Source organism: Heteronotia binoei, chromosome 2 (genome assembly GCF_032191835.1).
Source record: "Heteronotia binoei isolate CCM8104 ecotype False Entrance Well chromosome 2, APGP_CSIRO_Hbin_v1, whole genome shotgun sequence".
Lineage (NCBI taxonomy): Eukaryota > Metazoa > Chordata > Lepidosauria > Squamata > Gekkonidae > Heteronotia > Heteronotia binoei.
This window is the reverse complement of record NC_083224.1, coordinates 131048077-131063819: the sequence shown is the minus strand read 5'-3', so window position 1 is coordinate 131063819 and position 15743 is coordinate 131048077.

Genomic DNA, 15743 nt, shown 5'->3' with positions numbered 1-15743 from the left:
AAACCTGGAGGCTGAACTAGCTAGTCAGCATCATATAGTGGTATGCCAGAGCATCCATCCCTCCATGTTATTAATATATTGAACAGTAAGACTAAAATGCCTCTTTGATGTCACCCTGCCCTTGCCTACGCACAGATGTCACTCTTTCCCGTGGCCACCACAAACAAAAAGTAGCTTGCTATACTGTATGCATAGAGGGATAAATGCAGGGCTTTTTTGTATCAGGAACTCCTTTGCATATTAGGCCACACACCCCTGATGTAGCCAACCCTCCAAGAGGTTACAGGGCTCTTAGTACAGGACCTAGTGTAAACTCCAGTAGGATTGGCTACATCAGGGCAGGCCTGTAACTAGAAAATTTTAGAGGGGGGTCAGGAGATAAAAATTTAGGTGGGGGGGCATGGGGTGAGTGAGCGAGAAAGGCAGGTGAGGAAGGAGGTGGGTGGGTGAGAAAGGTGGCAGGTGGCCAGGGAATGCAGTGGGTGAGCAAGAAAGGCAGACAAGGAAGGCAGTGGGCAACTGAGAAGGGTGGTGGGCAGGTAAGGAAGGCAGCAGGCAGGTATGACCGCCCTGCACCCCTTAAGGTGACTTATGGCAACTTATGGCGACCCCAGCCCCTCCTTCAAACTTTGTTTCTTCCTTCTGGTGTTACCTCACGACTACTAAGTAAAGGCGGTGGGTATTATAAGGATTTCTAGTCTCTTCAGGGTTCTCTTTTATTTTCAGATAAACGGATAACTATGTATGTAGGGGACCACTGCTGATTTGCTGCTGATTCCCAAATACTTAGGCATCAGAGAACCTAACAGTTAACCACAGATTTTTATTTACACACAGTCTTCAGCTGGGGGGAAGGGATGTATTTACATAGGCTACTTTGTATCTTGGATGAATAACAGTTGCTAAACAGTTCAGGCTTTACAATACAGAGGTTCACTGAGGTATCTCAGGGTCCACAGTTCTTATATTCTTCACTCTCCAAACTCTAATTAGGTTGGCCTCTTGGGCTTTATGTGTCTGGTCTCTTGAGTCGACTGGTGTGTCTGCTCCCAGCCCTCCTGACTCCCTCAGACCCACATCTCTCCTCAGCAACCTTGTTAGTTCTTAAGAGTAGTGTAAATATTTCTGTGACCACTCAGGTCTTTCACTGTGACAATCGATTGTCACTCTCAGCCACCTGGCTGTCTCCACAGACTGGCAGGGAAGGAGTGGGATGTTTACATGGATTTTTGGGATTTAGAAGATGTAGGCAGACAGTTAAACCACAGAACTATGTCTGTGGTTGCTGACTTCACAATATATAGTGTTACCCTTTAGTTGATTTAAGTTTCACTAAAGGTATCCTCAATGTTAAAAGTCTATCTTTTTATAGCTGTTCTAGATTTCTTTCCGACTTTCAATCACACAATCTTGAGTCTGCCCCTTGGTTTATAAGACTAAGGTCTCCCCACTAGACCTCTTTCTCTGGTACAATTGTTACTATCTTCCCTTTAAGATAAATAAAAGTTGCATTTGGCAACTTTTGAGGGCCTTTCATGGCCACCTCAAAACCTTTTGCCAAAGCCTGAACTATCAGACTACCAGTCTTTTTCCCCTTTGGACTCTGAGCTTAATACAGGAAACTGTTTCCCTTCTTAATAAGTGATTTTGCATTTTACAAATACAGAGACTGTTCTTAATGTCTATGTGATGGAACCAGCCCGATTCGACCTTCAGACCCGGTCCCATCAGCTTCTTATTGAGTTGGCAACTCCTGGAGGGAGCTAATCTTCCTCCTGCCACTAGGGCATGCTGCCACCACCTGCTCAATTTAGGGGTTCCTGACTGAGAGGAACAGGACTCCCAATCCCCCTTTCCAGTGTTGAGGCCTGGCCTCGAAGTCCTTCCCAGCACCTGGTTATTACAGAGATCAATGTCCTTCTTTGGGAGACCCCTGGAGGATTGGCACCCTTGCCAACTGCATGCCTTTCCCCTTCCTGGGACTCCCCTCTCACAGTGGCGTGGTCTAAGGTGATTGGGGAATTATGTGGTACAGAGCTTTACTGACAGCCTTCAATATAAAAAAAGGTTTATTTTTAAAAAGTGAAGTCACAAGCATAATTTTAGCACAGCACACAATCAGCAGCCAGAAAAGTTGGTTTGAAATGCATCCTTCTGTCCCTGGTTTAAACAGTTGCCCTATCAGATTGATAAGCAGAGCAGGCACATCTAAGTTTAGTAAGTTACACAATCTTCTAAGGATACCTCATGCTTCAGGCTTCCTGCATCCATCCAGGCCCATCCACATGGTCAAATATGGCTGCTGGCTACTGGCTGGAGAGTAGCAGACTGATGTCCTCCAGTCCCAGCTTCCAGAGAGAAGACCCCCTTCTCTTCAAAGCAAGCACTTTTACTAATCCTCTGACTCCACCAATTTATATCACTCTTCACTCCTTGTTACCTGGTCCGCCCAGGTTTAAGCTTCTTTTCCTGTTGTCCCCCGGGAAGCCTCCTTCTGGTAGGCATTCTGGGAACGCCGCCCCCCCCCCCCATGCCTTCTGGGAAATCTCCAGCTCATTCCTGGAGATAGTCTCTGGGGCTTGTCTAGCCCAATACCTTCTCCACCCTGTTTCCTGCCTAGAGGAAAAGAATGTCCATTGTCTCTTCAAATAGCTGTTATTAGCATCTCTTAAGAGGCAGTCCAGATGCTGTTGTAATGCCAGGGGCTACCTTTCCCCCACCCTTCCTACTTGTCTCTGAGCTCAGAGATCCTTTTAACAAGCCAGCTGAGGCAAGGCATTTTTCCACACCCTGGGAACAGCCTTCTACAAGAGCTTCCACTATTCAAAGCCACCCCATGTGGGCTCTAAATCAGACTCTGCTTTGTGTTTCTTGTCACACACTACAGAACATCACAAAGATTATCACGCTCTTTTCCATACACTCTCCAACTGCTTCCACTCTGTAACTTCTCTCTCCAACTGTCTTACTGCCACCTTCTTTTGACAGTTAGAAGCAGTTCCTCCAATCAGATTGAGTTCCATTAGCTGTCACTCACTTGCAGGGCCATAGCCAGGATTTGGAAGATGGGGGGGGGGGGGCTATAAATTTTTCAGGGGGCATTCAGCAGCCCCCATAGCCTTTCCTCCCACTCCCTTCAAATAAAACTGCCTTATGCGATTTGGGTGATGGGGAAGAGAGGGCAGCAGCTACTAGAGCAAATAACATGGGGCTGGTGGCAGAAGCAGTCCCCAGCCTCCCTCCCCTGGAGTTAAAGGGCAGCAGGTATGAGAGCAGCAGGGAGGGAAGAGAAGAGTCTTCTCTTCCCTTCCTGCCACTCTCGTTGCTGCTGCCCTCCCTTCCCCATCACCCATATCCTGTGTGGGGTGGTCAGCAGAAGCAGCCCCCAGCCTCCCACTTGCAAATTAAAGGGTCCACCGAGCAGCTGATCTGCAGGCCCTTTAACTGGCATGGAAGGCCGAAACTGATTCTGCTTCTGGCCAGCCCACATGCTATTTGAGTGGCGAGGAAGGGAGGGCAGTATCTCCCTTCTCTGCCAATCCTATAGGGCACAGGGCCAGCGTGGACGGCTGGAACTGTTTCTACTGCTGGCTGGCCTGAGCACTATTTGAGTGGCGGGGAAGGGAGGGCAGTCCCTCCCTTCCCCACCACTCAAATAGTAAGCAGGCCGGCCAATGGCAGAAGCAGTCCTGGCCTTCTGCACCAGCCCCCCATGTTATATGAGTGGTGGGGAAGGCAGGGAGGGTAGCGAGGAGATCAGAGGCCCCAGGTGGGGGGCCCAAAGTCAGGGGGCCTCGCTCAGAAGTCGGGGGCAGGGGCTGTGTCCCCACAGGCTCCCTCATAGGTGTGGGCCTGCTCACTTGCAATTCCTTTAGCTGTCACTCCCATGCACTGCCTCTCAGCATGCATATGCCTGCTGTCCATCATACCAGGTAAAACTGGTACATGAGGTAAAACCAGTACATGCACAGCCTCTTTTTCTTCTGGTTTATTTCACTTTTGCACTCTATCTCTGTTGGTTTAACTTTTGCAAGGCAGCCAGTATTTTCCTAAGCAGGACATAGAACACCATATTGAATGGAGGAGAGAGGCTCTAAGTTTTTTGATTGACTACGTGAAGTACTAGGCTGCCAGACCCCCCAGTGTCACCAGGCCCTGCTCCCAGCTGGCTGGTGGGGGGACCTACCAGTAGAAAGGAGAAGGCCTAGGCCACAATGATGGCATTGCCCAAGAAGTGATGTCATCCCACCAGTGACTTTTGGGTGACATTCTGGTATTTGTGTAAAAACTCTAGCAGCAGCCAGTTTTACTTTAGAGTTGTTGTCCTAATAGCAGAGCATCACCTTGATGACATGATGACTATGATGGCTCTGTGCACTTCCCTCCTTCAGAGGCAAGATTTCCCCACCATTCTTCTTTCCTTTTACTCACTGAACTGCCCTAGTTATATGTTTTCTTCTGTACTGAAGAATAGAGGTGTGCAAAAGAAAAAAAAAAAAAAAGGATAATTTGGATTGGGGGTATTCGGGGCTAAAAAAATTGGAAGGCCATATATCTCCTAATAGGGGTTCGGGAGATATTCAGCTATTCCCAAATACACAGTCCCATTATGTACTATGGGTAATTGAAATCAATGGCAAAATAGGGTATAATGAAAGGTAGAGGACCCAAAATTATAGGAAAGCTGCAGCGGCCTCTACCCCCAAAGAATCCTCAACTCCCAAAAAGATTGGACCAGGGGGTTCCATTCTAGTGGCACCCAAGGAACCTTGACTGACATGCCAAGTGGCATGCAAATATCACCTCTGCTCTTCTTTTAAAAGCAAGTATCTTGCTTACCTGTCAATGTACCATATTTATCCTACATCTTGGTTCTGGCATGGCACATTCCCAAAGAGGGAAGCATTCTTTTTCTAGCACAACAAAGCTGAAAGACCAGTCATTGTAAAAACAGTCAACACAATGGAACCCCCAGGACATAACAGAGATATCACCTTCTATCTCTTTAGACATAATAATTAATAACTAAGTTGTTTAGTTCTCAGCTTTTCACAGAAAACAGACTGTGTTGGTCTTAAAGGTGCCACTGCAGTCAAGTTTTGTTAGCATAGCTAAATTTTCTTAGCATAGCTCTCATTGGCTATACATTTCTAATGGAAAAGAGTTCTTCTGCTAGCAGAATAGCACTTATGCCAATGGAAGGACACATGTAAATCCAACCCAAAAGAAAATGTCTTTGCTTTCGTTTTGTACCCTTAGAAGCTCATAGATTCATGAATCTTGAGCAGTAGAAGAAACTTATTTCTTTTCTTTTTTTTAATGCAAAGGCTAAAAGGACTGAGAAAAACTAGATTGTTCTTATCACTGAGCAAAAGAGGCAGGGTTTCCAGAGTATGGGGGTACGATTGGTTGAATAAAGGCATTATATAGTAATCCCTCATAATCTAAAAAAAACTGCATTCCAGCAGAGTTTGAAAGGGAGAATCAATCCTGTAAAAGCCACAAGGGCAAATTGTTTTGGTATAGGGCCTGTTCAAAAATCTCCCTCTTAAAACCATTGTAGGTATATTGTTCAGTCTAGCAAACAAAAATCTTCTACAATAATGTGGATGGAAAAAAAATCTCTCAGATTGTATATGTTTATGTCTGTCAATTGGATAAAAATGAAGACAATCAACTTTACATGCTTGCTTATGTGAAGCACATATAGTAAGTAACAGCATCAGAAAAGAGAAGACATCATGTCTTGAATGTACATAAAAATATCAAAAGATAAGCTAATGTTTTTCTGTGGACTTCAAAGGACATACCATGAATTTCTCTAATGCCTTACAGGTTTTTATATGACTGAGTGTATTGCAAGGTGAGTAAAATATGTATCAAAACATAATCTTCAAGCTCACGTTTGAAATATGTATTTCTACTAAAACAGTTTATTTTACATGTATGTAACTATTCATAATATTTGAAAATTATTTGTGCATTTATATTTTCCCTCCCCCTTTTCCCCTTCTATGCCCCACCTTTTTTGTTGAAAAAATAAAACCCCCAAAATTTAAAACAAACACCTGCAAGGAATATCACAGAAGAAACAAAGCCACAGGTATTCTTGAACAGTTTAGTCACAGAACAATTGTCCAGCATCAGGGGTGTGCATTCAGTTTACCCAAGCATGCCTCCCCCCCGCAAAAAAAAAGTAACTTACTGTGGGGGGTTTTAAGCTGAAAAGAAATTAGAGTTTCTTTTCAGCTACTGATATAGCTAAGCCTAAATAAAAGTTGGTATTATTCAGCTTTTATTTGTGAGCTACTTGAAGAAGGCATTTAAAGAGACTGTGGTCTTTTTAAATGCTTTCTGAGTTTACTCACAAAGTTGTGCTGTAGTAGTGGTAGCAGTGCAGCTTGGATAAGACATTTAAAGAGACTGCAGTCTCTTTAAATGCCTTCTTCACTCCCCAGATCAGCTGCCAAGCAGAAGAAGCCTCCCAACCATATTTGCATGTGGATGTGTGAGGCTTCCTCGCCACAAGCCAGCTTCTGAAGCTAGCTTCTCCTGCTGGGCAATTTAAATTGCTGGAGAGGAGAAGGTTCCCACCCAGGTTAACATGCCGAGTATGGTTCCCCGTATACTTCCGTATAGATATTTGGAAGTATACGGAAATCCATGGAAAAGGCGGGAAAGGGGCTTCTGCAGCCTCAGGGGAGCTGCTTGCCTCCTTTCCCGCCTTTGGTAGCCTTTTCCTGCCTCTCCCATAGCCTCCCTGGGATCAGGGGGGGAAGAGGAGCCCCAGCAGCCAATCCAAAGCATGCATTTGCAAAATGCATTGCAAATGCATGCTTTGCAGGGCTGTTGTGGAGCTGATCCCCCAGCCATCAGCAACATTGTTGTTCTTTTGATCTTTTGCTTACTTGGGTATTCAAGTAAGCACTGTTGTCTGGCCAATCACAGAGCAGTGCTATTTTTTGAAACTGCTCTCTGTAGGGCCAAAGGGAGAGCCAGTTTGGTGTAGTGGTTAAGTGTGTGGACTCTTATCTGGGAGAACCGGGTTTGATTCCCCACTCCTCCACTTGCACCTTGGGTCAGCCATAGCTCTGGCAGAGGTTGTCCTTGAAAGGGCAGCTGCTGGGAGAGCCCTTTCCAGCCCCACCCGCCTCACAGGGTGTTTGTTGTGGGGGAGGAAGGTAAAAGAGATTGTGAGCTGCTCTGAGACTCTTCGGAGTGGAGGGCGGGATATAAATCCAATATCTTCAAAGAACCTTTTTAAGGAGTCTGCCTGGCTGGACTCCTCCATTGCTGCTGTGTCGGTGTGTGTTGGTGTGTGCTGTGCTCGCCCTTGGCCACAGCTGCTGCTGCTCTCTCTCGGCCTTACCAGATTTGCCTGGAGTAGAGAAGACGTCTAAGGTAAGACAGTCTTGGAGACTGTAAGACTTGGAGACAGTAAGACAGTTAAAAAGTCCTTTTACCAACTAAAATAAAAACAAGAACCCCAAGACTGTCTTCTCTACTCTCAGAGTCCCTTTACTTATTCAGATTTGAGTGGTGAGTAGCTTATTTGGGGTTAGGGGGTTCTGCTGGGGGAGGGGGCCTGGGGTTGGGGGGTTTTGCCAATTTGCCCATATCTTACTTTAGTGAGAGGACTTTTAAAAGTGCAGTGTCCTTTTACTTCTCCTGATTTGGGTGGTTTGGATTTCTTGGGGTTAGGGTGAAGGGGTTTTTTTTGGGGGGGAGGGGTTGGTAAAGTTCCTGTATTGTTAAAAGTTAAGTTTTTTACTAAGAATCTTTAAAAGGATTCTGTGTTTGCTTTGTTGCTGCTGTTTTGTGCTGCTGTTGTTCCTTTTCTCCTCTGGTTCTGGTTCTGGGGGGGGGGGTGCTGTTTGGCCTAATTTTCATTGTTTAAAAGGCCACTTTTTAACAGTTGAGTTTTTGTTGGCCTTCTGTTTGGATCTATTATCTATTGCTGCAGGTTTTGCATCCTCCTGTCCTGTTGTCCCCCTTTTCCTGGTTCTGGTTTTAGAGGGGGGGAGTGTTGTTGTTGACTGATTTGGCCTGAGGTTTCTTATTGGTGAAAAGGCCACTTTTTAAACAGTTGAGTTTCTTGGCCTTCTCCTGTTGTCCCTTTTCCTGGTTCTGGTTTTTTTTGGGGGGGGGAAGCTGGCACCTGAGTGAGAGACCCAGAACCAGCAGACTTGTTGTGCTTGGCCAGTTCTCCCCATGTTGTTTGGGGCAGGGCTGGAGAGCTGGCATCTGTAGATTGTGTGTTCTGTGGCAGGGAAGCTGGCACCTGGGTGAGAGACCCAGAACCAGCAGGCTTGTTGTGGTTGGCCAGCTCTCCCCGTGTTGTTTGGGGCAGGGCTGGAGAGCTGGCATCTGTAGATTATGTGTTCTGTGGCAGGGAAGCTGGCACCTGGGTGAGAGACCCAGAGCCAGCAGGCTTGTTGTGGTTGGCCAGCTCTCCCCATGTTGTTTGGGGCAGGGCTGGAGAGCTGGCATCTGTAGATTGTGTGTTCTGTGGCAGGGAAGCTGGCACCTGGGTGAGAGATCCAGAACCAGCAGGCTTGTTGTGCTTGACCAGCTTTCCCCGTGTTGTTTGGGGCAGGGCTGGAGAGCTGGCATCTGTAGATTGTGTTTTCTGTGGCAGGGAAGCTGGCACCTGGGTGAGAGACCCAGAGCCAGCAGGCTTGTTGTGCTTGGCCAGCTCTCCCCATGTTGTTTGGGGCAGGACTTTAGAGTTGGCATCCGTAGATTGTGTGTTCTGTGGCAGGAAAGCTGGCACCTGGGTGAGAGACCCAGAACCAGCAGGCTTGTTGTGCTTGGCCAGCTCTCCCCGCGTTCTTTGGGGCAGGGCTGGAGAGCTGGCATCTGGGTTTGCTGCAGCCAGGTCTGCAGAGCAGACCTTGCACAGATTGTGTTTTGTGTGGCAGGGTTCACAAATTAGATAGATGTATATAGTGCATTTGGGTCCTATAGAGATTCTCTGGTGTGAAGTTAGGTTTGGCTTTGGGTGCCCCAGGAATTGGACCCCCTAGCCCAATCTTTTTGGGACTTGGGGGGTTTGTAGGGAAGAGTCCCCTACAAATCTCCTGCAAATTTGGGGGCTCTCCTTCAAACCCCCTTCCCTTCAGGCGGCTTCAGATATACCCTATTTGCCATTTGTTTGTTTGTTTGTTTGTTTATTTATTTGTATCCCGCCCTTCCCACGAAAGTGGCTCAGGGCGGCTCACAACAGATAGTCAAACATAAAATTAAACTAGCATTTAAATATATAAGCATTTAAAACGTTCAAAACATTTAAAACCTTAAAAACATTAAACATTACAACAGTATGTATAACAGGAATCTGGTGAAGCTACATTTAATTTCCCATATCAGTTAGGTGTAAGCTAGCTGGAAGAGGGTTGTCTTACAGGCCCTGCGGAACTGAACAAGGTCCCGCAGGGCCCTCACCTCCTCCGGCAGCTGGTTCCACCATGTAGGGGCCATAACAGAGAAGGCCCTATCCCTAGTAGATTTTAGTCGGGCTTCTTTTGGCCCAGGGATAGCGAGAAGATTTTGGGTTCCCGATCTCAGTACTCTCTGGGGAACATGTGGGGAGAGACGGTCCTTCAGGTAGGCAGGTCCCAGGCCATATAGGGCTTTAAAGGTGATGACCAGTACCTTGTACCGAACTCGGTATATTACTGGAAGCCAGTGCAGAGTCCGAAGACCCGGCCAAATGTGCCCCCATCTTGGGAGGCCCAATAACAGCCGGGCCGCGGCATTCTGCACCAACTGCAATTTCCGAGTTCGGCACAGGGGCAGCCCCATGTAGAGGGCATTGCAGTAGTCCAACCTCGAGGTGACCGTAGCATGGATCACTGTTGCTAGGTCATCGTGATCCAGGAAGGGAGCCAACTGCCTTGCCCGCCTAAGATGAAAAAACGCGGACTTGGCAGTGGCTGCTAGCTGAGCCTCCATCTTTAAGGAAGGCTCCAATAGTACCCCCAGGCTCTTGACCCTGTCCGCCGCCATCAGCGGCGCACCGTCAAAAACTGGCAGGGGGATTTCCCCCCCCCCCCGGTCCCCGACGACCCAAGCAAAGGACCTCTGTCTTTGCAGGATTTAGCCTCAGTCAACTCAGTCTGAGCCACTCAGACTGTATATTCGGAAATAGCCACGCATCTACCGTATATGCGGCTATTCCGACTATGGAATTCAGAAATATATGGGATTCCGTATTCCCCCCCCCCCCCCCGTATATTTCTGAATCCGTGTACTACTGATTTTTTTTTTTTGCACATCCCTACTACACATCCGTACTTTGGCATCATTCATAATAATGAGCGGTACACTATTAAACTATAGACACTTAATGCTTATCCAATGCCTGTCTATACTATATAATCACTGTGTCATCTCTTAAAGAAGTTTTTCCCAGATGACAGAATATTAATAGTAATTTGCTTGTTTTGATCTTTCCATTTGCTTGCAATTTTAATTACTATTGAATTGTTCACTATGTCCGTTGTAAAATGACACTAGGCAGCTAATAACTAATGGATTTTGAATGTCATCCTCCATTTCTTGCTGTTACACTTTGGTAGCCTGTTCTGACTCAAGCCAATTCTCTCTATTATATGGCACCTACTATTATTTGCATGCTGTGCTCTCAAAAATAGCTTTCAGAAACTATTACCCATTTGCTATTTATGAACTTGTCAGATATTTATACTCATACCCATATCTGAATTGTTTTTGACATCATGTGAAATATTAACAGCATTGTGTGTTGGATCTTAAGGTGTCCTTGTGTGAAAGAAAGGCAATTTTAGTGGGAAGGGAATTAGTTGCCCATCCTGGACTGCAAACCCACACATCTTTAGGAGTATAAGGGGAAATCTTATTGGGCTGAATGCTCAAGACAGATAATAATATTACAATCTCAAGAAGTTCAGCCTTATTCAAATACTGAATGACAAAGTGCTAAATTAAAGTACTAGTGAATATATTTTGTATTGCAGAAGTCCAATATTTCCCTCCCTCCCAAGTTTGGCTCAGGACAATGCTGTGAGAGGAGAAGCTTCTGTCTTTTCCCATACTTTTTTCCTGGACTGAAGAGGTGTTGGTGGGGAGTTATTAGTATAACTGGAGCAGTGCATGGAGTATTCTGAGCATGTGAGGCTACAAAGTTATGCAAATTTATCATCACAAGGGTTGTTTGGGGTCAGGAAAAAGGCATGGAGTCCCTCCAGCCCACACAGATTTGTCCTAAGCTTCTGCAAGCTTTAAAAGTGATGTTTCCTGCAGCTACTGTGTGGCTGCAGGAAAGATGAGACAGTGTATACTTGTATACACACACACACATATAAAGATATGCACATTAATTATGATAAAGCTGTGCCAGAGCCAGAGAGATACTCTAGTTCAGGGGTGGCCAACGGTAGCTTTCCAGATGTTTTTTGCCTACAACTCCCATCAGCCCCAGCCAGCATGGCCGATTGCTGGGGCTGATGGGAGTTGTAGGCAACAAACATCTGGAGAGTTGCCGTTGGCCACCCCTGCTCTAGTTTATTCATTTTTTAAAGTTATTATTTCCCCCTAAATTTAAGATTTAGGGGCATAAATATTCATGTCACTGTATAGCTGTTACTTATCCTAGAGGTTGGGGTAGGGCAGTAAAGCACATATTTAAACAATTCAGTAAATACTAATATAGTCAGATTAAAAGGATGCTACTCTCCATCTCTTCAATAGGACAAGAAACATGAATTTCCACATAGAAACTCCATCAATAGCTTTCATCTTTGTTTCAGCTGTTGTCACAAAACAGGATGTCCAATTAAATACGCTATTGAGATATTCACTAGGGACCCTCAGACAGTTAACCAATCTCAAATGAAAGTGAGAGCTATATTCACAATGTCAGAAAGCTCTTATAGTCTAAGGAAAAAACATTTCCTTGCACATTATATGGAAAAAAATGTTTTTCAGTGATGTTTTACCATTACAATTTGAAGTTTGTGCATTCTTCTTAAAAGGTAGCTAGCTAAGTGCAATTGAAATGCAATTGCATCAATTTGAAAATTCCATCTTCACAGTGTTTAAAATGTTGCCAGTACTTTCAGTATGAGAATTATTTGTAGTTGTTGAAGATTGTAAAGCATTGATGTACACCCTTATCAATACAATAGAAATTCATCATACATTCAGACCAAGACACTTGCTAGTCCAGAATTTACACATTAATTGTTGGAATGTGCTATGATTTCAGTAAGCAGCTATAAAGTTGCTCTGCTAAAACAGTTGAGCAAAGGTTGGAGCCATATTAAATCTTGACATTTTGAGGAAGTAAAATAAATATAGAATAATTCACTCTTTCCCTCTAGTACATACACTTTAATGTGATGAAGGGCTTTGAGAGTCACAGCACAGCTGAGAGCAATACCCCAAGGAGTTTAGACTTTGCCAAAAGGCTGAACTCCTAGCAGAGTCACTCATGGCAGAATGGTGAAAGCTGAGATACCCCCTTCAGAAATCAACAGCTACATCTGTAAAAAAGAATGGACAGTTCCAAATGTGATGAGGGTGGAGGAATCCTTGAAAGGGTTGCTCTTATAGTGAGGTGGGATTTAGCATAAGCAGTCAGGGTCTATAATGCAAAGTCTGACCAAAGAAAAGACTTCATGGAAAGCCTATCAAAATAACCATTATTCAAGTCTACTACCCTAGCTACAGATGCTGATGAGAAAAAAAACTGAAAGCTTTTATGCAAGTGTCCAGAAAGTCACCTCAACAAGATGTTCTGAAAATCATAGATGAGTGGAAAAGTAGGAAATAGAGCAGGATAAAATAATGTTAGAAAATTTAGGCTAGGAGTACAAAATGAATCACATCATGAGAGCAACTCAAATAATTCTCTAAACACAACAATTTGTTCACTGAGAACACACATTTCAGGCAACTGAACAAGTTATTATGTACATGAACATCACCAAATGGACAATGTGGAAATCAAATAGAGGATGGAGAAGCTCTATTCTCTCTGCTCAAACAAGACTAGGAGCTGATTGTGGTATAAAGTTGAAGAAAAACACCAAAGCATACCTCATGCCAAAGCATTTCTGAAGAATTTAAAGACCATGTAAAGAACAGATTTGCATGACTAAGTTGAAGTGAATGGGAGCCAGAAAAACTGTGGGTTGAAACCAGTGATATTAAAAAGAGACTAAAAGATAGCAGATTACTTCAAAGAAGAATCTTCTCAGTTCAGCTCAGTATCTTTATTGGCATACAAAGAATAATCTTTTGAAGAAGAACCTCCAGTTTTAGAAAGTGAAGTGAAAGTTGCACTCAAAGCAATTGGGAGAAACAAATCACTGGGAGTAGATGAGATACCAATGGAGCCATTTCAAGCCATGGAAATGGAGTCCATCTAAATCTTAAGACAAATATGCCAACAAATATGTAAACCAAAACAATAGGCCATAGACCAGAAATGTTCAATCTACATTCTAGTTCCAGAAAAAAGGATGCATCAAAGACTGCAGCAGCTATTGGACCATTGTATTATTTCTCATGCAAGCCACATGATGCTCAAAATCTTACAACAGACTGAAACCATATATGGAAAGAGAAATGCCAGATGTTCAAAACTATAAATAATAAGATGCTTTGGAGGTCATAAATTAACTGGGTCACCATAAGTTTAAAGCTGTTTGATGGCACATAACACACAAATTAATGAATGAGCAGGATATATGATTCCCTCTAAAATCTACAAGTGACAAGGAACTATATAACTCTTACAAAGTAATCACATGGGGAATAAACCTAAATATTGCAAAAAAAACCCCACATTTGTTTGTCTATTTAAAAAATCTCCTTTTCAGCACAGGATAATTGTTTGGTTTTGCAATTTAGAAGACCAGAAAACATCTCTACAGATTAAAAAGATTTATTCAGGCAAAAGAATGAATCATTTTGTGTTTATGTGTAATCTAGGATCCAAGATTTACTAGTCAAAGCACACTTCTTTTGAAAAAAAAAATGAGGCAAACATGAATGTAGCTTTAAAAATTAGCTTTTCTTCCATATCCGAGATTCCAGTTTCAAGCCATATTTGATAATCAGATATGTCCTCTACTGTCTTTTGATTAAAAAGTAAGATAAGAAGGACAGGTAAGAAAGAACAGGTAAGATAAGAGGAAACTTCTTCAATTTTCTTTATGTCTTTGAATTCCTGTCCTCATATATTCTGTGATAAACGTAATAAGTAAGTACCCCAAAATATTTGGAAAGCAGTTGCATGCCAGTGAGAATAAGAACAAGGCTGCTGAGCCTGGGTGTCTGGCCTCAGAATTCTCCAAGCTGGCCGAGCTGAGGGTGGTGTGGGCATGGCTCCCCATGCCAGCAGGGCTGTGGAAAAGCCACAGGAGCCATGGGGGAAGCCACTGCAGCAAGAACCAACCCCACCAAGACTGCCAGCAAAGGAGAAGATGGTAGGGCAACAGCTTCCCAAGCTGCCAACGGTGTTGCTGACAACTGAGAGATTCCCAAGCCAACACCAAGAAAAATGTTGGGCCACAGAAGAATGGTGGCCTGCCTAATGGGAACCTGGGGAGACCACCCTGGCTACCCCAAGGGACACAGTTTGTGACTTTTGAGGCCCTGAAGCATGAGCCTTCCAAAGGCTGAACATGTGTAAGGGAATAAGAAAGGAGGGAGAGGGGAAGTGAAAACATTAACTTACCTTTGTGAAGAACAGCAACAACAGGGACTGAGGGAAGAGATGCTGAGCATAACCACATCTACTCACACACAGGAGGATAGACAAGTTCCAGAGACAAGGGGGAGAAGCCAAGGAAAAAGTTTTAAAAGGGAAACACAGGGAAGCCATTGGAGAAAGGGAAAATGGAGACAGACCAGAGAATCCACCATCCATTCACAAAAACTTGGAGAAGGAGAAGGCACTAACAAGTGTGCTTGAGGATAAAAAGGGACAAGCAGCTGAGGTCAAAGAAGAGTTGGCTATAAATCTATGCTAGAGAGCAGAGAGATTTTGACTGGGAACAGACTAACCAGGGGTGACCCTACCCCAAACCATCCTAATTCTGAGACCTCAGGGTCCCGGTGACCATAGCAGAGGGAAGGAGTGCAGAAGTGAGCAGAAGAAACCTCACAATGTTGTGGAGAATGTGTGCATTCAACCCCCCCTAACCCAGCCACTTCCTCCTATACCCATACAGCCAGGGTGGACCCCCCACTGACTGCTCCACCCACTGGGGTTCAGCCCATCTGTGTCATCAGAAAAGCATGCTATCCTGGTGGCAGACCCGGCTGAAGGGGACGACACTGAGACTGAACTACAAGGAGCCATGGATTTCACCCAGTTTGGTCAATGGGTGGATCCTAATATCCAAAATTTAAAGTTTTCCACATCATCCTTGCTGCTTCAGCCCACAGTGCTAATCAAAATGCTGCTCCTATGAGGTTAGAATTTTCTAAGGAGCACCATTTGGTTTGATTTGAGGGCGTAAAGAAATGATAAAAATTGCCTTCACTTCTGTTACTGAATCTACACTGGATCTAATTCAATGTGTGCCTTCATACTAGAAGGGTGCAATCCCAATTTCAGACATTTATTGGGCAGTCTTTTCTATTGATGGGTAAGTGGTCATGCCCAAGCCAGAAATAATATACCAAATCAGTGTGGGGAGGCGAGACTTCCCTCTAAATCATGGTATAAAATACAACTGGACAAGGAGGAA